The 23,051-nt window shown below is 45.6% G+C and overlaps 1 long non-coding RNA gene and 1 pseudogene across 1 annotated transcript in view; both read left to right on the forward strand.

Annotated features, from left to right (window-relative positions):
• LOC146829132 (28S ribosomal RNA) overlaps window positions 1-2,088 on the forward strand; it is a 4,838-nt pseudogene extending 2,750 nt beyond the window's left edge.
• LOC146829130 (uncharacterized) overlaps window positions 1-23,051 on the forward strand; it is a 276,470-nt gene that overhangs the window by 153,999 nt on the left and 99,420 nt on the right. The window lies entirely within an intron of this gene.

The following is a 23,051-nucleotide window of genomic DNA, read 5'->3' on the forward strand; positions in this document are numbered from 1 at the left end:
GTCAAGGTGAACTAAGAAAACCAGATGTAGTGTTCACCAAAAATTGTACTGCTGTAGTGGTTGATGTTTCAATTCGTTATGAAAACTCACAGAATTTCCTTGAACTAGCTTATGAGAGTAAAGCTAAATACTATCAGGATTTATCACAGCAATTCAAAGATCTTACCAACTGTAAAACTGTAAAATTTCATGGCTTTATTGTCGGATGTCGGGGTATTTGGCCTCAATGTAATGATGTTGCACTGGCTGATCTTGGTCTGCAAATGTCGTTCCCATTCAAAAAGAATGTTTGCCTGACTACTTTAATGGACACTCTCAAAATGTGCCAAGTATTCATGGACAATTAAATTTCAAGCCAAACACTGAGATGTACACTATCGTACAGCACACATGTCACTCTTATAAAAAACGTATTATCCTAAAATGTTGATTCACTAATATTTACACGTGGTTCAACTGTTACATAAGAGTTTATAGTTGACACAAGAATTAGTATGGATGTGGATTTTATAGATGTGAATTTTTATAGAGTTTTATTTTCTAACTAGATGTGCAATTTATAGATGTGTATTTTTATAGATGTGTGCTTATATTATAATAATTTAGATACAAATGTGTACATCATGATTATTGAAATGTCTTGAATGAAAAATAAATAGGTCTCAATAATTACATACACATAGTCAATACATATTGCATTGATTATTGATGTCCTGATGAACAGGACTGTTCGTAGACAATTTTATATTGTTTGAATAGTACTGCAGGGTGTACTATCTCTGACCTATACGTGACCCCAGTTCCAGTGCGGACAGCTTAAAGTGTGGCTGTACTCCGGAGCGAGTGAATGTTGTATTGTTGGAAGCAAAACCGATTTGACGCAGCTGGGCAGCATAATAACCCAGAATGAGCTACCGCGAGGTGGTACAGATAGCCAAGTGCCTCGTCATCTAATTAGTGACGCGCATGAATGGATGAACGAGATTCCCAATGTCCCTACCTACTGTCTAGCGAAACTACAGCCAAGGGAATGGGCTTGGTAGAATCAACGTGGAAAGAAGGCCCTGTTGAGCATGACTCTAGTCTGGCACTGTGAAGAGACATGAGAGGTGTAGGATAAGTGAGAGGCCCACAGGCCACCGGTGAAATACCACTACTCATCGTTTTTTCACTTACCCAGTGAGGCGAGCCCCGTGGGGCTCACGCTTCTGGCCCAAACCGCCCGGCGCCCAAACCGCCCGTCGCCTGCCGGGTGCGACCCGCTCCAGGGACAGTGGCAGGTGGGGAGTTTGACTGGGGCGGTACACCTGTCAAACGATAACGCAGGTGTCCTAAGGTGAGCTCAGGGAGGACAGAAACCTCCCGCGGAGCAGAAGGGCAAAAGCTCACCTGATCTTGATTTTCAGTATGAATACAGACCGTGAAAGCTGGGCATCACGATCCTTCTGACTTTTTGGGTTTCAAGCAGGAGGTATCAGAAAAGTTACCACAGGGATAACTGGCTTGTGGCGGACAAGTGTTCATAGCGACGTCGCTTTTTGATCCTTCGATGTCAGCTCTTCCTATCATTGTGAAGAAGAATTCACCAAGCGTTGGATTGTTCACCCATTAATAGGGAACGTGAGCTGCGTTTAGACCATCGTGAGACAGGTTAGTTTTACCCTATTGATGATGTGTTGTTGCAATAGTAATCCTGCTCAGTACGAGAGGAACCGCAGGTTCAGACATTTGGTGTATGTGCTTGGCTGAGGAGCCAATGGGGCGAAGCTACCATCTGTGGGATTATGACTGAACGCCTCTAAGTCAGAATCCCCCCAAACCGTAACGATGCCGCAGTGCCGTGGAGCCTCGGTTGGCCTGGGATAGCTGGCCTCTCTCGGGGGGTCGGTACGTAGAGCTGCTCGCTTGGGGACCGGAGCGCAGACGGAAGGGGGCCACCTCCATCGCCCTTAGTGCACTGCATATTTGTGGGGCTCCCGGTGCTAATTCATTCATAGGCGACCTGACTCTGGGTCAGGGTTTCATAAGTAGCAGAGCAGCTACCTCGCTGAGATCTATTGAAAGTCATCCTCTGAGCCAAGCTAATGTCTCGCTGTGTGTGGGCGCCCGCGGACGCCTTTCTCCACCACAACCAGGGGTGGGTCCCTCTGCCACCGGGCCAGAGGGAGGGATGCAGAGGGGGTAACGTGGGTTTGCGGGAGGCTGTCTTCACCACGTGCCCTCCGGCACAGGGGACTCCCCTCCCATCCCTGCACCACCCGGGTGCAGGGATGGGGGCTACCATCCCTTGTAGGTCGGCAGGGTGACCAGATGGCCTGGGCTGGCCGGGCCTCTTCTTCCCGCTGCCCCAGTCGGGCAGGGAGGCGAGCAGCAGCCCCAGGGAAGGAGCCTCCCGAGTGGTGCCTCAGTGCACCTGGCCACCCCTCGCTGGACTGCAAAGGCGACTGGGTATGGCACCCTCCCAGGCCATCTGGGCGCTGGGTCATCCCGGGCCATCTGGTCACCTGGCTGGGCGACCAGATGGCCCGAGGGCTGGGTGACCAGATGGTCCTGCGGGCCGGGCGACCAGATGGCCCTGTGGGCCAGGTGACCAGATGGCCCTGTGGGCTGGGTGACCAGATGGCCAGCCTGCTGGCAGGCCGGGCTAACTCCAACTTTTGTCCTTCCCCAAAGTTCTGTAAGCCCTTAATAGTCGAGAAAAATGGGCTCCCTGGGCAGGCCGTCAGGGCGAGGACGTGGCCTGGGCTTCACCCTCCTTGGTTCCAGCCGAGGGCACGGGTGCTGGAGACTGGGGGGGTCCCCTGGGGCCCGGGGAGTCTCCCCGGCCTGGCTAGTGTTCGGAAGCTGGGAACGGGCCCGGGGCTTGAGCTCCGTCCTGCAGGCCCTGTAGGTGCGGGAGCCCCCCATCCTGCAAGCCAGCCGACGGTCTGGGCGCTGGGGACTGGGGTCCACGGGGGGCCCGGAGAGGCTCTCCCAGCCTGGCTAGGGTTCTGAAGCTGGGACAGTGCCTGGGGCTCGAGCTCCGTAGGGTGGGCCCCAGGGTGTGTGAGCCCCCGTCCTGCAAGCCATCATAGGGTCCGGGCACTGGTTACGGGGGTCCATCAGGGCCCGGGGAGGCTCTCCCCAGCCTGGCTAGGGTTGTGAAGCTGGGTCCGGGCCTGGGGATTGAGCTCCATCCGGCAGGACCCGGGGTGTGTGAGCCCCCATCCTGCAAGCCATCATAGGGTCCAGGCATCCTTCATAGGGTCCGGGCGCTGGTATGGGGGTCCATCAGGGCCCAGGGAGGCTTTCCCCAGCCTGGCTAGGGTTCTGAAGCTGGGTCCGGGCCTGGGGCTTGAGCTCCATCCGGCAGGCCCCGGGGTGTGGGAGCCCCCGTCCCGAAAGCCATCAGAGGGTCCTGGCGCTGGCTACGGGGGTCCATCAGGGCCCAGGGAGGGTCTCCCCAGCCTGGCTAGGGTTCGGAAGGTGTGTCTGGGTCTGGGGCTTGAGCTCCATCCGGCAGGCCCCGGGGTGTGGGATCCCCGCATCCTGCAAGCCAGCCGGGCCCGGGGCTCGTGCAAGCCAGCCGAGGGTCTGAGTGCAGGGGACAGGAGTCCACTGGTGAGGATCTCCCCTGCCTGGCTAGGGTTCGGAAGCTAGGACCGGGCCAGGGGCTTGTGCTCTGTCCGGTGGGCCCCGGGGTGTGGGAGCCTACCGTCCTGCAAGCCAGCCGAGGGTCCAGGTGCTCGGGACAGGGTCCACAGGGCCCAGGGAGGCTCTCCCCAGCCTGGCTAGGGTTTGGAAGCTGGGACCGGGCCCGGGCCCGGGGCTCGTGCTCCATCCCAGGGTGCGGGAGCCCCCAATCCTGCAAGCCTGCGGAGGGTCCGGGTGCTGTGGACGTGGGTCCACCGGGGCCCGGGGAGGCTCTCCCCAGCCTAGTTTGGGTTCGGAAGCTGGGACCGAGCCCGGGGCTCGTGCTCTGTCCCAGGGTGCTGGAGCCCGCCATCCTGCAAGCCAGCCGAAGGTCTGGGCACTGGGGAAGGGTGTCCACTGGGGCCCGGGGAGGCTCTCCCCGGCCTGGCTAGGGTTCGGAAGCTGGGACCGGGCCCGGGGCTCGTGCTCCGTCCGGCAGGCCCTGGGGTGAGGGAGCCCCCCATCCTGCAAGCCAGCCAAGGGTCCGGGCACTGGGGACGGGGATCCACCGGGGCCCGGGGAGGCTCTCCCTGGCCTGGCTGCTTTCAGAAGCAGGGACCGGGCCGGGTAGCAGGGGTGGCTGGCTTTATCCGCTTCGCTGGCGGAGCGGAGTTTTTTGCCCTCCGGACGTTTTATTGCGTCCAATCCCTCCCCTATCTGTATCCATGCACTGGGTTCCTCCTATAATTTCTTCTGTCTCTCTGGTACTCGTGCGTGCCTGAACCTGAGTCCGAGATGTTAGATCCTGTGTCTGAACCCTCAGTGTCAGTGTTGTATCCTGGATTCCTACCTAACATCACATAATTGTCTCTAATGGAGGGACATACTCGCTCATGTGTGAACTTGCTAGAATCCTTTTTGCCTCAAAATCATTCATTGTCTGGTTGAGGTAATCAAATATTTTCTTAAGACTTGATGCAGATTGGTACGTCGTGGGGATTTCTGTTTTGAGCTCTTTTGCGACAGGCAGGCAGCTGTCTTTATAATCAGGACCAGCCAGTCCCTCGTGCAGTGCCACAAGATCACGGACCAATCTTTCTTGAATTCCTTGTCATTATAAAATGTTAATTTAGGACTATGAGCCCTCGTGGGGCTAAATTCACTCTCACTCTCAGGTATTCAGTCATCATTGTCTTATTCTGGGTTCTTTTTAATTCTGTCAATTCATCCCAGTTTGTGTTGTCTGTACCTGTTTCTGAGACATGCGTCCCTTTAAAAGGTGATATTGTGGCAAACATTCTCCCAACCTCCTCATCGGAGAAAGTCACCAAACCTGTAATCTCCGCCATACTGGCCTAGAGAAATCAAATAGCCAGGAAAGAGGCAACGGGGTGAAGGGAAAGTAGTGTGGTGGGTGGTGTGCAATATTCAACTCTGTCCATAAGTATGTGAGTATGTTAAATCTGTATGAAACTCCTACAGCTGCGCGCTGCCTAAACTTGTATCAAAACATAGAGAGGGAGTGAGAGGAAAAAGCTGGGTCGTCCTCCCAAAGCAATTGACAACACAAAAAATAAGCACCCAGCAGTTCTAAAGAGTCTAAACCTTGCCTTGGAGAAAACACAAGGGGACATATGTACAAGCTCCTATCGCCAGAGGAACGTCACTTTTTCCAACGTTCCTGTGGCAATAGGGGTTTGCCTTATTTACATGGCAGTACTAAGCCACTTAACGTAGCTTAACACAGCCTTGTAAATAAGACTGCTTTCACGCTATGCTTAGTGTGAAAGAGGTGGGCAGTGGGTGTTGCGTTTGGTGTTCCACCGTAACACCCACTGATTTTGACGCTGCCCCCTATTTACAAGGGTGGCATAAATAGGAGGCAGCACCAAAATTAAGACCAGGCAAAACCTGGACTTAACTCGGCAAAATGAGGAGAAATGCTTTAATTCTCCTCGTTTTTGCTTTATCCATGTGTGCTGACTTGTGCAGCACTCATGTAAAAATCAAAGCGCCTTGGATTGTTTATGTGTTGGAAGGTGTCCCTTCCTGCACATAAACAATCTTTAAAAAAAATAATACATGTTGTAACTTCCATGTGTGTTGCATTAAGCAGCACACATAGAAGTGACAAAACAGCATTTAAAGATTGTGTATGTGCAGGCAGGAGCACCTTCCTACACATAAATAATCTTCCCCTGCACGTAGACACCCTTGCACTATGGTGTAAGGGTGCCTGCGTTGGCGCTAAGCAGCTAAACTTAGCGCCAGTGCAGGGGGAAACGCAAATATGGTGCATCCTTGCGTTTCTGAAGTGGCGGAGTAAGGCATTAAGCAATGACGGCTAACGCCTCGCTCCGTCACTTCTTTGTACATATGGCCCTAAGTGTTTTGTAAAACCCTCACCCACTAAGGTTACCCCTTGGTGGCATGCTTCATCATTGGGTCCTTTCTGTTCCGCTGCGGAACGGGGCATGTTCCGACTAAGAGTTATGCGGGAGCACTTTTAATGACTATGCAAATGACAGAAGAGATGATCTAGTAGGGAGGAGTGGGGGGGATTTAAGTCTTTTTTTAAATACCTGGCAAGTAGTTTTTTTTTTTTATTTTGAACCCAAGTCAATATGGTTAAAAGGCAGGGGAGATTTTAGGAAAAAAGGGGGTAATGTTCCTAATTCCTAATGGTCGACATGTTTCTCGCCATACCCCTATCAGCTAATCTTCACGACCTAGGGAATTCACTATCTATTGTAATTGTCAACTACCTGGTTCCACTCCTGTTATCACCCTGCTCTTCCTACGTATACCTTTATCTAAGTTTTCAAATGCTACACAGAGCAATATTCATGGATGTCATTTAGGGGTCAGCAGGGATCGCTACTGCAACCCCTTGAGTGTCCCTTGTGAACCATGGCACTGTCTTTACGAACCCTAGCATCAGCAGCAGCAAAATCAGTGGCAGGAACAGAAGCATCTCTTCCTTATAGATGTCGGTGGGGGCTTCCCTCACCTCCTTTTGGCCAATTTTTTATTAGACGAATAGTGAATAATACTTCATTATTCACTATTAGTTGAATAAAACAATGGAGTACAAATAGATAGAATATGACTTTCCCTGGCAGCTGAGGTAAGTAAAAATACTTTTAAATGTATGCGTGTTGTGTGTGTGCTTGAAGATTTGAGTGTGTTTATGTAAGAGAGAGTGTGTGTATGTGTGCATGTGTAGGCAGAGTGTGTGTATGTGTGAATGCGTGTATATGTATAAGCATGTGTATGTGTGAGTGAACGTGAAGGCATGTGAAGTCACTTCTGCTACTCTGGCATTTTGGAGATGTGACGTCCATGGCAATATTCTCCTCGTGTCACAGCGCTACAGTCGAGCTGCTCTTCTGTTTTCATTATCGCAGCCATGGCAGCTTACTTCCTCTGCCCCCCGACCTTAGGTGCTTGTATGAGCTTTCCCCTAACATGTGCAAGTGCTAATTAGAGCAAACTATTTAAACCTAAGCAGAAGCCCAGATGCCTGATCAGGCACTGGAAAAGTCAAAAGCCTGATTGCTTAGAGAAACCCTAGCCTGAGATGGCTGATTGCAAAAGGCGTGTTTGTCAGAATATTGGTCATACATATATCATGTTGGCAAATAAATATTGAACTCTATATATAGATACAAAAAATTGCTCCATTGGGAGTAGATTTCTTGACCTCCGGTATGGAGATATTTCTGCAAACAAAATATAGGGCACTATTGTTGTCAGACTATAATCAGCACACACTATCCTGGTACCATGCATGCAAAACAATCAATAGAGAATGCATTCTAAAAGATATCTGTTAATATGCATTAAGCTGAAGAGGAAAGTACATTTGATAATGTGCTTTTTCATACCAACAATAATATGGATAAAGCAAAGCACTTATCAAAACATAATGAGTGAAACAATGGGCGAATGGTGCCAAGCGTGTTGCTATAACAGTGAATGAAGTAGCAGAGCAGCTGAGGATGACTGAATGACTATGGCATCATTATCAGTTACATGCCCCCACCCTTCAAGCAGTTTGATTGTCCCTAATACACATGCTCTGAGTGATGAAGTGGATTTCCTCTGAATCTCCCTCGATAGCTGGTCATCTTTTCTGATGCCAATGAGATCAGATGTGGTAGAAAATTGAGACCGTATATATCGAAGGTGACTGGACATCCTGGATGAAGAAAATGCCCTTCAATATGAGGGAATTGTCAGATGTGTTACATGCAGTCAATCTTTTCGCGAAGATGTTCAGGTAGAAGTAATTTCTCATCCAGTTGATCAGCATGGTGAAAGGAGTATACATTAATGGACATGCATGACTTTGGAATGATTTGCATTTACTTGTAGTGTATAGAGAAAAAAGTCTCTCCCTTTCAGTGGCATTTATTAAAGGTGAAAATGCACCGGATGACGTATTAAAGAGTACGGGGCAGATTTACAAGCCCCTTGCGCCTCTTTTACGACGCCGTTGCGTCACTTTTGTGACGCAGCGGCGGCGCAAAGCCAGCACCATGGTGCGGGGTACTTAAGACGTGACGCATCTGGGAGATGCGTCACGTTGTAAAGCCCAGCGCCACATGTAGGCGTTCCGGCAAAGGGGGGGCGTTCCGGCACAGGAACGCCTCCTAAAAGTGGCTGAGTGAAATCTACAAGATTTCACTCAGCCACTTTTAAGGCCATGCTGCGTCAAAACCCTGCGCCTGCTTGAAGCAGGCGTAAGGATTGACGCAGCATTTTAAAGATAGGGCACCCCCGAGCCTTGCTGGATCTGCATCGCACTTGCGAGGCAACTCCAGCATTGCGCCGCCTTTACGGCAGCAGATGCGTCACGCATCTGTCCATTTTTGCCCCATGGTGCTCTGCATTGTAAATGCGGCGCATCCATGGTGGCGGAGCCGTGACACACAATAACTGGCACATCCCTGCTGATATGCAGGGATGCGCCAGTTATTGTAAATCTGCCCCTACATTTCTATCCTTAGCAAGCCCGCTGCCATACCCGGAAATATGTTAGGAAAAGTGGGGCAGATTTGGAACCCCTGTTCAAGACCTGTTTGCATCTCTGCATAATGTCTCGCCCTCTTTCTTTTACCTAAGTGGAGGAAGTAAGAAGTCTGTGGAATGGACGCTGGCCTTCGTTATGATCTCTTCACTGCAGGTCACAGGACTCCTGTAGGCCATTGTTTCAAATCCTGCCAAGGTCTGCTTTTGAGCCTGTGAATGGCTGGCCTGAACGTCAGTTTCTCTTTCCTTCTCGGGTAGATAGACTACTGAGTTGTGTTATTTACAGTGTAACAAAAAGGCAAGTCTAAGCATCGTTATTCATATTTTTATATGCTGTACAAAATCTATCGAAAAGTTTGCATTGCATTTCAAATGAGCTCTGCTGCACCTTGGCGTCTTCTGTTTTGCAAACTACACGCTTCATATGAAACAAAGCAGTCTTACTCTATGCCTAATTTTAAAGACATCAAGTTTCCCTAGCTGTAGTTCTCCGGTCTATTTCCATATATTACTTTTTTGATTAATGTTATGCCCTGAAGATGTAATAGAAATGGTCCTGTGTTGAAATAATGCACAGGGCTGCCTTTGGTGATATTGCATTTCGTATATTTTAATCTTCTAGTGGCTGATAAAGTAGGGAGACTTGATCTTGTACTTCTTAGCATCTTTTGAAATAAAAATACACAACTTCATTGCAAGAAAAAATGAAACCTATGAAAAAACACATTCTCTAATCTGCTTTGAGATTGAGTATGATGTGTTGGTGCCTGTTTGATGTTTGCCTTATTGAAAAATGTAAAGAAAAAAAAGGTTGTTTTTGGTGCTGAAGCAGACTGCTTCCTGTTGTGCTTCTGGTTAATAAACTTCTCATCTTATACCCAAGAGCATGCAGGGAAGAGCTCTGTGAATTGTTTTTTCTGAAGTGTCTAGCCTCAGCAGATGTTCTTGACATTGTTTCTTAACAACTGTACTGTTTGTTCTTCTGCACTGGTCTACCAATATGAAATGAATATCTTAAAAGTGTTCCTTTTCACCTTCTACTTCAATTATTTGCATTAATTTTCATCTGCAAATGGCCTGCTAATGTTGAAAACACGCTAGTCTTCCACAGATAATCTGCTCCTTCTTGAAGAAACTATTTTACATTTGCCACTGTGTTACTCATCATATTTTATTTTTCATTCATTGTGGGAGTTTTAAAGTGAATGTATTTCTCTTTATTGTAATCCCTTTAAACCTACACCTTTGAAATATTTGACAAATATCTGTGCCTATATTTTCTTTTATACTGATGCTCTGAAAGCCAACATTGTGTTTTTGATGCAATTCTATGTGTCTTTACCTTCAGGATACTAATAGATACTTTTCAACTATCTCCCTAACAGTTTAATTTTATGTGCTTTTCAAACCGAATACAACAGTGAAACTGCATATCTTTTGAAACTTCGTTCCTTTTTGTCTGTTATTCTCCCTCTTATTACCTTAGCTTTTTCAATGGAATGAATGCTTGAATGGCTGTCTGTGAGATGTTCTTAATAATTGTATCTGTGCAGGGCAGCATGAATGGAGAGGAACCGTAATGCAAGGTGCTGTGCCTGGGAGTGTGCACAATGGCTAGATGCGTGCAGGAATGATGCTGTTTAGCGCAAAGGCCCATCTGTACATCCTTCCTTCTCCCCTTTCTGATCACCGGGTGGTGTCGATCACTGTGTGGTCCCCAAATTTGCCTCCATTCTGAGGCATAAGCATGAGCGCTGGTGTTGATAGGTGAGCTGTCGTGGAGACCGGCTGGATTTCAGTGGATCCCCAAGGGATCACCATTCATGCTTAAAGATTAATCTGGTTTTACCTGCTGTGAGTTCCTTTTCCATAATCGCTCTGCAGGCCAGACATCTGTACAGGTCCGGCATTAGCACTGGTAGCGCCTGGTGCAACAATCTTTTTGCGTGCTCCCCCATATGACCTCCTCCTCATATTCCCTCACTACCACCCAGCAAAAGTGCCCCTCAGCTCTCCATAGCATAACACCTGTTCCATAACTAGAGCAACTAAGCATACTCTTGTCAGACCTAGTTTTGTATCACACAAGGTCTCTCAGCCATGAGACCAAATAGGATCAAGTCAGAACCTACTCTCTAACAACAGGTCTCTCATTAGGAAGACAAGGCATAATTCAACTAGACTCAATTTCTCTATCCTTGTACTAGCAAGTCACAAAAGCATTGTTAAGTATCCAATCCTTTTCCTCAATTCCTTTTGTTTTGATACACACCACAATAATAATAATAATACAGCATTTTGTAGAGCGCGAACAGCTACCTCACAAGGAGGTGTCCCGGCGCTGAAGACCGCTGGGGAACCCGTCCTGGCTTTTCCTGTGAGATGGTCCCTTTCTGGGTATCTCCAAGATGAAACCAGGCATCCCCGGCGTCTGTGGGGGGCTGTTGTAGAGATGAGGCAAGCTTAATGCCCAGAGTTGCCGAGTGTGTTCCTGGTTAGAGTAGGTACCGAGGCGAGAATTATCGAGTCCGTTTTTGACCCTGGTCCACGACCCTGCCGCATCGGGAATTGAACCCTGGTCCCTGGCCGAATCTCTGCTTACGGGTCTGCCGCCTCTAACCAGTGAGCCACACCTCTCCACAATGGGGCAGATCTGGCCGTGCTGACGTCCATGGATGTCGTGGTGATGAAAGAGATGCAACGTGTTGGTGATGCATCATGAACAAGGGACCAGGCATGTACCACAGCTTCCCATACCAGTGCCAAGCTCTGCCCACCCTGCAAAGATCCGCTGATGCTTTCTGTCAGAAGGAACAAAAATCGAATTCTGAATCCAATGGGACCAAATAATCTTTCTACACTTCTACATATCCTCAGCCAACCATGCAAAATAATTAACAGTAAACCTAGAGAAAAGAAACAGAGTCACTGAAAATTGCCTCTCTGGCTCATTATTCAGCGAGTCACTGGCATCTATTGGTTGCAGTGGGGTATCTAAAGACAACATTAAAATATTCAGTAACATATTACTATAGTGAGTCATTTATAACTTGCTATAGAAATCATATACCTTCAGGTTATCCCTATAACTCATGGCCTCCTGTTTAATGGGAACATTGACTTTCTTGGAATTGTCAAAGACAAAACCTTTGTTATCAATGTCAACACAACCTTTGGTATAATAAATAACTCTATTTGCTGACTAAGATATCCACCTTCTGTTTCTGATTACATAACCTCTAGTCTTGTTATACATTCAAGGTGGTATTTTCATAAAACTGTATTTTAACATCATTCATTAGTAATATATATTTCTCACCAATACAAATATTCACTTGCCATATGTGAGAAACTGGTTAGTTGGTTGAATGAGGAGTTAACCCTACTCAAGCAACAGCCACAATCCCTATCAGGGTGATCCACAAATGTTAGAAAATTGACCTGTGCTTAACCCTCTGGTAGCTTGGCAAAGAAGCAGCCAGGCTTAACTTAGAGGCAATGTGTAAAACAGGGATCCCCAACCTTTTCTTTAATGAGAACTTCTTCTGATCAGTAAAAACCGTTGTGAGATGCTGAAGTCCATGTAACTCACATATTGTTACCAGACACTCCCTTGCCTAGCTTCAATGACTTTAAACCTAAAGTCCATAGAGCCTGATACTATGGTTTCAACCAGTGGTTGAAGTGGGTGGGATCGGAGGGGCATGGTGTGACGTACTTTTTTAATTTAAGGAAAACAGTAAAAAAAAAAACGTCCCGGAACGGTTAGTTCAGGGGGCTGAAATGCTTCAGCGGCAGTGTAAGGTAGGGGGTCTTCTGTACTGTGAAACTAAGGGCGGGGCAGACAGCTGAGCAAGCATTATTGCCAGGGTGCCTGCTGTCTGAAAGAAATGTAAATGCGTGCACCTGGTCAATCTGAACAGCACCTTATTCGCTTCACCATTGAAGAGATAACTCTCCCAAAACATCTCTTGCGTCCGTATTCTATCACTAGAAATTGTAAACGCACTGACCTAAATTCATTCTGTTCCACTTTGTGCCTTTTTTTCCTGCTCCGTGTGCTAACCTGGAGGGATATGACGAACAGTTTCTGACTGTGTTACAGAAGCCAGGAACTCTCATGCTCCCCATAGAAAAACAAAGCTTGCCTGCCCCCATGAATCTTCTAAGTGGTTTTCAGCAGATTTGAAAGCTGCTAAGCTTGAATTTCAGCAGGCAAAGTATAAATGGCGCAACGCCTATCAGCCTCAAAATAGAAAAGCCTTTTTCCAACGTTAAAAACGTACAAAAAATTAATCTTACAGGCAAAATTTACATTCTGTTCTGACAAAATCTTGGACACTGAAAATAAGTCTAAGGTCATCTTTGAGACAGTCAGAGAACTATCTAATTCTGACACTCTCTGTGCCTGCAGTCCCTACCCAATATTTTGGTGATGATTTGAACCTTTTTTTGTGTGTAAAATAATAGTTATAAAAATACAATATCCCCCCTAGCACCCGAACCTTCAATATATCACCAGAGTATAGAAATTCAATGTCTTTTTCTGCTTTTTCGGCCATCAGCAAAGAGCTTCTTATCAAGCTGATTGTGACAGTCAAAACAGGGTTCACCAAACAATATTTGTCCACCTAACATCCAAAAGACAATTTTTTCTTGTTTTCAGAAATAGCAATGTATCTCCTCAATTTATCCCTTACCCAGGGCAAGGTTCCCAACTCCTTTAAGTAGGCAGTAGTGCTACCTCTTTTTAAAAAGCCGGAGATTATCCCACTATACTTAAGAACTATGCACCTATTCTTATTTCTTTGCTGCCCTACTTAGCTAAATTACTAGAATCTCATGTAGCTCAATACCTTTGCTCCTTCTTGGAGGAGTCAGGCTACCTAAACTCCCACCAGGCCAGATTCCGTCCAGCACATTCCACAGAAAGAGTAATTATCGCGATTATGGATGACATGAGGAAGAAAGCAGACAGTAGGTCCACCCAGGCACTGGTCCTGCTGGACCCTTCAGCAGCATTTGATACAGTCAACCATACTTTATTGAGCAATTGTGTCAGTAATACAGGATTGTGTGGCACCACCCTTGAGTGGTTAACCTCCTTTCCTAAAGGTTAGACTCAGTCAGTCTCCCTTCCCCCATATCACTCTGCAAAGGATCACTTAGAATGTGGTGTACCTCAGGGATCGTGCTTTCCCCCCACTTGTTTAACCTCTACATCCACCCTTCAATACACTCTCTTCAGAAGCAAGATGTGAAAATATTTAATTACGCTGATGATATGCAGTACATTTTTGCGATCTATGACACTTTAGAGTCTAAGGCACTCTTTCAAAACACCATGCTTATATTCGGGACTGAATGAATTTTCATCAGTTAAAGTTAAACTCCGATAAAACTTAAGTGGGGGTAACAAAAGCCCCTCCCTTTGGCCTTCAGAATTAAGCTCTTCCCTTATGCTTAAGAGAGCAGTGAAAAGCCTTGGGATTCTTATTGATGAAGACTTATCTCTCAAACCACAGATTGTAGCAGAGTCATCCTTCTGCTATTTTCAACTCAGAAGAATAAGGAACATCTACAGATATTTTACAGAGTAAATTTCCATTCAAATGATCATCGCCCTTGTGATATCACGTATTGACTACGAAAATGCTCTCTATCTGGGACTCCCTACTGGATTACTTCACAGGTTGCAATTGGTGCAAAATCAGATGGCTCAGCTGGTCTTTTGTTAGCCACAACACTGTCACACTAAGTCTCTGATGGAAAAGCTCTACTGGCTCCCTGTGGCCCAGAGGACCATCTTTAAAGCAGCTTGTACCATTTTTAAGGCACTTCATTGTAAAAGCCCTGGTTTTATATAGACCAGAATTCAGTGTGTCATTCCCACTCGCCATGTTAGAACGCTCATCTCAATTTACTTATGGTGCAAAGAAGAAAAAGGAAAAGCCTAGGAGGGGCGAGTTGTTTCTGCGCTGGCTTCCCTTACATGGCAAAACCAAAGGGGATGATGGACGGAGTGTTGAACATTGCAAGCACTCACCCCCAGTCAACTGATCTGACTTTAATCCGTCATCATTCTTTAGCTCACGTCGCCACCCCAGTTCAGTCTGACCCTGTGCCTCATGGGAACAGTCCAGCCCGAAATGCCAAGCCATGTTTTCCCTGGACCGGAAACAAGCATCCTGGGACCAGTTTCTAGCTAATCAGCCGTCATCAGCCAGGCTAGCTTGAATCCAGTGGCAAAGTGCGCAAGGGACCCACGTCTGGGCATACCCTGCCAACTTAGGGCGAACAAAGCAAAACCAAAGGGGATGATGGATGGAGTGTTGAACATTGCAAGCACTCACCTCCCAGTCAACTGATCTGGGTTTAATCCATCATCATTCTTTAGATCACTCCGCCACCCCAGTTCAGACATGGCCATATGCAAATCAGTCTGACCCTGTGCCGCATGGGAACAGTCCAGCCCGAAATGCCAAGCCATGTTTTCCCTGGACCAGAAACAAGCATCCTGGGACCAGTTTCTGGCTAATCAGCCGTCATCAGCCAGGCTAGCTTGAATCCAGTGGCAAAGTGAGCAAGGGACCCACGTCTGGGCATACCCTGACAACTTAGGGCGAACAAAGCAAAACCCAAGGGGATGATGGATGGAGTGTTGAACATTGCAAGCACTCACCTCCCAGTCAACTGATCTGGGTTTAATCCATCATCATTCTTTAGCTCACTCCGCCACCCCAGTTCAGACATGGCCATATGCAAATCAGTCTGACCCTGTGCTGCATGGGAACAGTCCAGCCCAAAATGCCAAGCCATGTTTTCTCTGGACCGGAAACAAGTATCCTGGGACCAGTTTCTGGCTAATCGGCCATCATCAGCCAGGCTAGCTTGAAACCAGTGGCAATGTGAGCAAGGGACCCACGTCTGGGCATACCCTGCCAACTTAGGGCGAACAAAGCAAAACAAAAGGGGATGATGGACGGAGTGTTGAACATTACAAGCACTCACCCCCAGTCAACTAATCTGGGTTTACATGGAACACCCTCCCCTTGGATATTATATCAGGTTCCAACTATGAGAAATTCAGGAGATCTTTAAAAACTTGTGCTGTGTAGTTCCCACTAATCCGTAGGACCCGCGCCTTCGTGGACAGCATACACTTTGGGCGAGGCCCCTAGACTGGTTCCATGCACCCCTGTACAATATGTTGGCCTAGAGATCAGCTGGCTCACAGTGCCACAATAAGTCCCCCTAACCTAAACAGGGAGCAAATGTATTTCTGGCAGCCACTGAGCATGACAACCCTGACCCCTCAGGGATCGTGGTCACAAATCTAGAACTCTTTTGCTCATTATCTCGTGCACTCTTGTTCGCAGAGAAGTATACAGAGAGTACATAATGGGACATTCTTCAATATATTTATTGAACCAACGGTATTCTTGTATAAAGTACATGTGCTGCAATAATCAGTCGACAGAAGCATATGAAAGTGTTTACAAGCACCAAAATAATAAATATAGACTTAGTCCACCATGGTGCTTTGAACAGTGTAGATATGCAGGCATATAAAACAAGGTAGTAATCAGGCATACTACTATCATGCAATCCCTACTCTATGTGTGTCTAGGGTGTGTGTGAGTGAGTATAGCCAAGAATGCCCCCATATGATCATCCAACCCCATTACCTGGCGGGACAGAATAGAGGCCTAACCCCTCATGTTAGGCAGCTGCTTGGTGAATCATCAGCATGCAGGGACCTCTCAATCTCAGTAGTAGTGTCTCCTCTGGCTAACACCCGGAAATGCTTATTTATTTATAATAAAAAAAATCCTTGCGATGTATATACAGATTAGTATTGTTATTAAGCCTGGGCAGAGTATGCGGAGTTCCACAGAGTTAAAAAAAAAACTCAGTGGAACTCCGCTTCTGCCCCAGTCCCACCGCAAATTTTTAAAAATCCGTAAAAAACCCCACTTACCTTCCCTCTCGCGTCCGCGGGCTGCCCTTCTCCTCACCATAGTGTCTCCTCGTTGCCTCCACCCTCTTCCTCGTTGCCTGTCGCAACCCATGTTTTATGTCTTGCATGGACTGCCCACCCTTTTTTTGGCCCGTGATGCAGGGGCTGATAGACGTACTCCGCTCTGTCAGGGAGTCGGAATTTTGCCTCCACTTCAAGTTCCCAGTAGAGCATGGAGTTGGTAAAACTCTGCAAACTCGGCCCGGAGCAGAGTACGCCGCCCGGGGTTGATTGTTATGAGTTTACAGATAGCCCTGTAGCCCCGTGGATAAAGACAGAACGGCATAGTACAGTGTGTGCAAAGGCTTTTGTACTTGGTGTTTGAGGCATTCTGATAATGTCGTGTGGAGCAAAACGTTTAAGCAAAGCAGAGAAACTAATTAATTTTTGTCACACCCACGAATATGTGCAAAAGCTTATCATAAAATGTTACTGTGCAGAAAGAGGACATGTAAGAAAATGTGCAGCACTGATACATGGGCCTAACAAAGTCAGATAACAATTGGTTGTTCTCACAATCCTATGCCTAAACCAGTGATCAATGCTTCCCTCTGCTACTAGCACCAAGAGCCCTTATAGTGAATGTGCGCTCTACAAGTGACCTATAACATAACACAGCAATCCGCAAATGCAAAAGGAGCTTGGGTGCCAATATTGCTTTAATTAATGGAATCAATTGACACTTCCTGATGACACAGATTTGTTATTTTTTAATGGTTTTGGAAAGTAGTTACCAGGGGAGCTATGAAGTGTGTGCTTTTTAAAGGACCATAACACAGGCCTCTGCGCCGCAGGAGCTGCAGGGGCCTATGTTAGCCTCTAACTATTCTCTACTGATCCAACCAGGATTCAATTCTGTGGCGCTTTGGTTAAAAACACAGAACTCTAAGGGTTTCACAAACTACGATAGTGCATTTTCCACTGATTAACTTAACTTGCATTTATTTTACAGTTAAGCTATGTGTTACTTTAGATGCTCATTCTTGAAGGTGAAGGACTGGAAAAAGTTAGATTTTTTTTAAGCCACCCCTCGGAACTCACTTACTCACCCCATCCCCATTGTGCACAGCATCTCTCACTGTTTTTAATGCACTTCGATCACTGGTTTGAACAAAAATACTGTGACTAGGAGTACTATGATCGAGCTGGCATGTGCTTGAGTGCATGTTCTGTGGGGATGTATGAACATGTGTGTGGCTGAACAGATATCTATGTATGGGTGACTGGTAGCCTGTGTCCTATGTTCTTGTGGCACAGGACATACATTTAAACATATGTGGCACCGTTACATGTACGACACCAGCATACAAGATTCTTTTAAATAGAAGAAATTAAAAAGTGTAGTTAAATGTTCTTCAGAAATGTTCTTAATAAGGAACATTTTTCTCTACTTGATGGAATATTTTTCTGTATTTTTAAATTTGTCCATTTTTTTAATAAAAGGTGTATTTTTCAGTTATAAATATGAAAGCGTGTCTACCTGCCACTGGGAATAAAATGGTTGCTATGTGTAAATGTGACACTTTGAAATTGGAGAAAATTTCACTGAATGCATTACATTAAACTGATCATTTTTTTTTCCCATGTCAAAGTCTCTTTACAAACAGCAAGCATTACTCCAGGTGGCCTGTAGGTATGGTGCCATATTTATAAAAGGAGATTACAGCCATTGTTTAAATGTGAGGAATTTAAAGTGAAGAAACGTGCTTCATAAAATATTAGGACTTAGTTACCTTAATTTAAAGTAGAGAAATATTAAGACAATGTTTTATCGAAACATTTTTCTTCACTTTAAATTTCTCCTATTTAAAAGGAAATTACTGTATTTTTCAGTTACAAACATGGCACTATGTCTACCAACCACTGAGAGTAAGATGATCACACTTTGAAAAAGGAAAAGAAAAAAATAAAGTATTAACCTAATCATTAAGTTAAAGCTTCATTATATTTTTCTCTCATTTAATAGCATTCAATAATATCATTTTGTTCTCATGCTACAATATTGAGTTGAAAATGACTAGTATGTAAGAGTTAAATACCTCAGAGCTTCAGTTCTGAAGGCCTGTGACCCACATGGGCCATATATTTGACTGAGCACTGCTCGTTATCAGGCTCTGCTATCTGCAGCCTCATAATAATGTAAAATAAAAATCGCCTTATGTTAAATTTAAAAGGCAAATGTGACACTTATTTATTGCAGTTCATAGTTAAAAATTAACTCAAAGTTGTGAGCTACTCTGAACGTTTCTGCGCACTACTGGAAGCTCGTGATCAACTGGTTGAACACACTTGGTGTAATAAAGTGAAAACACAAGACAAGAAAAATCCCACACCAATTTAGGAGTATATAGTAAATTGTAATAAATTATTTGACACCCAAATGACAAAAATCAAATCACGAAAACTGGAGTTATACACTAGTTTAAGGTAAAAACTAGTAAGATCTAAGCGCCAACCGCGGACATCTAGTAATGTGAGACTGGGTCAAAGTTGAAAAATATGTCTCACCCTAATGGAGCACAAGTCTGATTCAAAAAGTGGATTGGTGTCTGGTCGGTGCTTACCATCAAACTTTGAAGACTTTTCAGTAAAAATTTGCTTGAAAAGGTAAAGTTCAGCTGGGGAAGGCTGCAGGTGGTGTCTTGAGGAGGACACCTCATTGTCGGAGAGCCGCTGGACAAAGTCATGGTGAAGATTTCTATGTTTGGACATTTTTGGAAGTCAATAATCTCCTGTGGGACAAAGCCAGAGGCTGTAGCCAACAAGAGTTCCACAAGGCCAGATGGCCTTTGGAGAAGGATAGATGAACAGGATTCGCTGCAGCGGGGAGGAACAGAGTGAGAGCAGCCACAAAGCGACAAAGTAAGGCCTTCTGGTGATGCACCTTGGACTGATAGACGAGCAGGTTGGTTCCTGTCTTCTCTCAATTCTCAGAGCAGTTTTTAGCCAATACTTTTTACAGTCCTGAATTTTGTATTTTGACCACATAAAAAAATCTTTAAAAGCACAACCAAGGATCCAGAACTGAAGGGGTTCAACCTGGAGGGGCGGGACTCACTCAGGTTGGGTCCAGGTGTGGGTTCAAAATGGTCGGAGCATTATCTCTCCCTAAGATTTGATCAAGCAGCGGAATATTGCTCAAGCAGCAGTGCAGGCCCCTGAGAGTTCAAGTCCAAATTAAAACAGCTAAGCAGTCCTTCCAGGTGCTCACATAAGTCTCATGAAGAGCCCATCAGGCAACAGCAGCAGACTTTCACAGGTCAAGATATTGAACAGAAGAGTGAGTCTAAGAGTGCTATTTTAATTACTGGTGTCACAAGTAGGATACGTTTCTAGAGAATTCCGTTCGAGGTGCTTGAAGTTTCATGATTCCTTTTCCCTGGCTCCTGGCTATTTTCATGAACAAAGCAGGCGTGACAAGTTCTTTGTCTGAAGGCAGGGCACAGCCTATTCAGTTACAAATGGGACTCTATCATGCTCCACTCCCCCCATCTTGCAAGGGATAGGGGGGCCAGACACACCTAATCCATCTATTACGTGGCTGTCTGAGAGAAATAAACAAAGTCCATCTGCCAACTACACCCGGTCATATAACCAAGGAACAGGCTGCAGGCACCAAATAGTTAGAATAGAAAAATGCCAACTTTCGAAATGTAGCATTTTCAAAACTGGTACTTAAAATCCAACTTTACCATTAAAGAAGATTTTTTATTACAATTTATCAGACACAAAACATGTAATGTTTACCTCTTGGCAATCACACAATAGTACTTACTATAAAAAGGCAACCCAATGTTATATCTGGGAGAGGTAGGCCTCACCGTAGTGATAAAGAAATCTAGGAGTTTTTCACTACCAGGACATGTAAAATTTAAAAGTACATGTCCTGCTTTTTAATTACAATGCTCCCTGCCCTAGGGGCTGCCTAGGGACTGCCTTAGGTGCAATTTACATGCAACAAAAGGAGAGTTTAAGTATTGGTAATGGGGTTAGATAGCCAAGTCAAATTGGCAGGTTTAAAAAGGTTGCACTGGCACACCTGGAATATAATTATGGGTCTACTTAAGTGGGTGGCACAATAAGTGCTGTAGGCTCACTAGTAGCATTTAATCTACAGGCCCTGGGTATATGGTATACCACGTTACTAAGGACTTATAAGTAAACTAAATGTGCCAATCAGGTGTACGCCAAGTTCATCATGTTTTAGACAATGAGGATCAAGCACTTTAGCATTGGCTAGAAGGTATAAAGTGCACAGAGCCCTAATGCCAACAAAAATGAACTTCAGCAAAGGTAGGAGGGTAAAGGAATAAAGTATTAGGGAAGACCACCCTAAGGATGGGAGTTCTAACATCATAACTCCACTGCCACTTCAAACACAGTATGTCAATCATGAATATTTTAAGTGTTTAAAGGTGAAGCAAATTCTTTCAATTTACTCACATAATATAGGATCAAAAAATGGGCCGCAAAAGTATAGTTCAATAGTACTTCAATTTAAATTCAGCATCAGTACAAACCATTTTGAAACTTCAATAAGGCCTCCACCATTGCAAACAACTTAAGAGTTCAGTGTTCTGTTCCTTCCCTGGAATCAGTGGCATAACGAAAGTTGAGGGGGCCCCCCTGACACATACATAGAGGGGCCCACACTCTGGATTTCATCCGGAGCTTTTGGGCCTGAGTATTGTGCGAGGGCACCCTGCACCTTGGGGCCCCCCGCACTGCGGTGGCTGTGGGGGCCTGTGTTGCGCCCCTGCCTGGAACAAAACTAGCAAATTTAACCTTCAGAGCATTGCATTCTTAAGCCTGCCAAGTGCAGGTAGGTTAGCCCAGGCCACAGATCATAAAATGTTCCTCTCCACCCAAATAAGGGATGTGTTTGCCAGATCAAGCATCAGCTCATTCTGGTGTCAGCATCATCAAGGGTGCATGCATGAGCCAGATGAGACATTGTTGCCTACCTACCCTTCAGGGTTGCATACCACATTCCCTAAGTTTTGACAGTGATTCCAAATGTAAAGGAAATACATACAGTGTACATAACTGTTGGATTTAGCCTTTTTAGCAGAGCCATCGCCAAACCTTTTGCCTTCGCCCTCATGTTTTTGAATCCATTTTTGTTAGTTCTTAAGGCTGTGCACTTTACCAATGCTAACCAGAGCTAAAGTGCTTGTACTTTCTCCTCTAAAAATTGTGAAATTGGCTTTTATGCGTTGGCACATTTAATATACTTGTAAGTCCCTGGTAAAGTGGCACTACAAGTACCCATGTCTTGCAGATTAAATGATTCTAGTTGGCCTTCAGCGCTCTTTGTGTCACCCACTTAAGTAGCCTTTTAACCTTGCCTCATGGCTGATATTGCAACCTGTGTGTACATTGCAACCTGGCAAAATAAATCTTTTGCCAGGCTCAAACCTTTCTTTTTAATAAGGGCAGGCAGAGAACTTTGCCTACTCCGCGACAGGGCAGGCAGAGAACTTTGCCTACTCCGCGCTCCGCTGAGAACGTGGAGTATAGGGCAAAACTCCGACTCCGCAGTGGAGTGGAGTTATCCAGCTCCCCCCCTGCTAAATTGGCTCCATGCCTCCACCCCCCTAATAAAAAATACTTACAAAATAATTTAAGAAGAAATAAAGTCACTTACCTGTTCTGCGCAGTTCTCGCAAGATGTATGGCGAGAAGGAGGAGGGCAGCGAGGGGATGCCACAGTACAGGTAAGTGACTTTATTTCTTTTTAAATTACTTTTTAAGTATTTATTATTGGGGGTGGAGGTGGGTGGTGGGTGGCGGAGCAGAGTTCCATGGAGTTTTTTCCCAACTCCATGGACCACAGCGTAGTGGCCCTACGCCAGCTCCGCCCGGGGTTACTTTTTAATATATATGTCACCCCTAGGGTAGGCCCTAAACAGCCCATAGGACAAGATACGGTGTATTTAAAAAGTTGGACATGTACCTTTAAGTTTTACATGTCCTGGTATAGAAAAACTATTAAATTCTTCTTATTAAAATCTTTCACTACTGCATAGGATAACATTGGGTTAATTGATTACATTGGCAACTGTCAATTGGGAGCACATAGGAATGTCAGGTTTGGTGTCTAAAGTATTGTAATTTAAAACCCTCTCTAATAGTGAGGTCAGATTTTAAGTCACAATTCTGAAAATGTCACTTTTAGAAAGTCTGATCATCAATTGTTCCTTTTGCTTTTTTCACCCTAAGTGGGAAGGGTATGCCCAGACGTGGATCCCGTGCTCACTTTGCCACTGGATTCAAGCTAGCCTGGCTGATGAGGGGTGATGCCCCAAAACCGGTCCCAGTATGTTTGTCTCCGGTCCAGGAAAGACATGGTTTGGCAGTTCAGGCTGGACTTTTTCCATGAGGA

The sequence above is a fragment of the Triturus cristatus genome, chromosome 5_2 (assembly GCF_964204655.1).
Source record: "Triturus cristatus chromosome 5_2, aTriCri1.1, whole genome shotgun sequence".
NCBI classification, from domain to species: domain Eukaryota; kingdom Metazoa; phylum Chordata; class Amphibia; order Caudata; family Salamandridae; genus Triturus; species Triturus cristatus.